This window comes from Piliocolobus tephrosceles, chromosome 10, assembly GCF_002776525.5.
Source record: "Piliocolobus tephrosceles isolate RC106 chromosome 10, ASM277652v3, whole genome shotgun sequence".
Taxonomy (NCBI): Eukaryota; Metazoa; Chordata; class Mammalia; order Primates; family Cercopithecidae; genus Piliocolobus; species Piliocolobus tephrosceles.
Genome location: NC_045443.1, coordinates 111,242,152 through 111,243,892, shown reverse-complemented (window position 1 = coordinate 111,243,892; position 1,741 = coordinate 111,242,152). Strand labels below are relative to the sequence as shown.

At 43.6% G+C, this 1,741-nt stretch overlaps 1 non-coding gene across 1 annotated transcript; it reads left to right on the top strand.

The window, feature by feature from the left end:
- The first annotated feature begins 1,213 nt into the window (after positions 1 to 1,213).
- Positions 1,214 to 1,276, top strand: LOC111539068. Its single transcript, XR_002730566.1, has one exon. It is a non-coding gene; the product is annotated as a U7 small nuclear RNA (small nuclear RNA).
- The last annotated feature ends 465 nt before the right edge of the window (positions 1,277 to 1,741 follow it).

The following is a 1,741-nucleotide window of genomic DNA, read 5'->3' as shown; positions in this document are numbered from 1 at the left end:
ATTATACCTTGAGAAGCAGAGCTAATGGAAGCTAGATTGATTCAAAGATAACAATTAGGGAACAATTTTAATCCCTGCTGTGATTGAGACACACAGTTTATTTTTAATTTGTATCCATAATAAAAAATAATAATTAAAAGGGCTGGCAAATTGCAGCTTTTGCCAAGAAATTAGATTTACACTGCCCACCTTAACCCCATCAGAAACGCGATCTTCTCTCCTGCCTTCCATCTCTTCTGCCAGCACAACCCCATCACGACTCGCTCCCGCTTCAAAGCCACAGACCCCATTTTAAATATAGAGATTCATTAATTAAAGGAGATGGGAAGTGAACTTTTTTTTAGCATCTACTATGTGCTGGGTATGATGCTAAATACATTCACATCGATTATTTCATTTAACCCTCATGACACCCCGTGAAGAGAGAATCCCAGTTTACCCTTATCTTACAGAGGTGGAAACAGATGTATAGCTATTTGCTGAAGGTTACACAGAGAGAATAGGACAGGGCTGGGTCTGAGCCAAGGTCTGGTTGACCAGATTTATTCTTCTAATTGCCTTTCCTGAGGGTGGGTGTTAAGCTTTGTCCTCCTTGACAAAAAGTTGCCTCACCCACAATAGAATTTGCCCTAATTTATACTTGGAGTTGCATTTCCACTCCAAGGCTGAAGTGTGAAGCAAACAGCTGGAAGGAAGGTTTACCAGCATTCATGTCCTCAGACCTTGGCTGATTTTCTAATATGGTGTGTCAATTGATTATTATAAAATAATTAGGGGAAGGTGGAAGGAAGAGGAAGAGAAGGAAGAAAATGAGGAAGAATAAGAAGAGGAAGAGAAGGGAGAAGGAAGGATGGAGGGAAGAAAGAACAGAAGGGAAAGAAAAGGAGGAGGAAGAAGAGAAGAATAAATGAAAGGAGAAAGAGAAAGAAGACAAGATGGAGAAGAGGATGGAGAAAATTAGGAAGAGGAGGAAGGAAAGAGCCTCAGTCCAGGCTGCTTGGTTTCCAACATCTCTTCATTGGCAGGATGTCCCAATCTTGCCTGTATTTGCATGCTTAGTTCAGAGCCTTCCTCCCCCAGGAAGACCTCCATAAAGTTAACCCCTATCTGAAAACAGCTGTCTTCCTGATGCCTCATAGCATTTGGTATCTTACCTATGGTAGTTTATACCTTAGTGCTGTGGTTATTTGTGCAACTGTCTATCTCCCCTACTAAGTGTTACAGCTTTTTAAAAGAATTTATCTAGCAGGTTTTCAGTTTTCACTAGAAAACCACCCACATGAAAAGGGGAAAAGCCCAGCCATGGTGGCTCACACCTGTAATCCCAACACTTTGGGAGGCTAAGGTGGGTGGATCACCTGAGGTCAGGTGTTCACAACCAGCCTGGCCAACATGGTGAAACATCGTGTCTACTAAAAATACAAAAAATTAGCTGGGCATGGTGGTGGGTGCCTGTAATCCCAGCTACTTGTGAGGCTGAGGCAGGAGAATCACTTGAACCCAGGAGGTGGAGGTTGCAGTGAGCCAAGATCACGCCATTGCACTCCAGCCTGGGCAACAAGAGCGAAACTCCATCTCAAAAAGAAAAAAAAAAGCGGGGGTGAGGGCAGGGGAAAATCCTCCTCCACTAGGTTTTGAGGTCCCCCAAATTTGGGACCTGTCTTTACATCCTCCAAGGTGCCCAGCACCATGCCTCATGCTTTTCCTTGGAAATCTCCTCCTTCTCTCATGGAACCTTCCT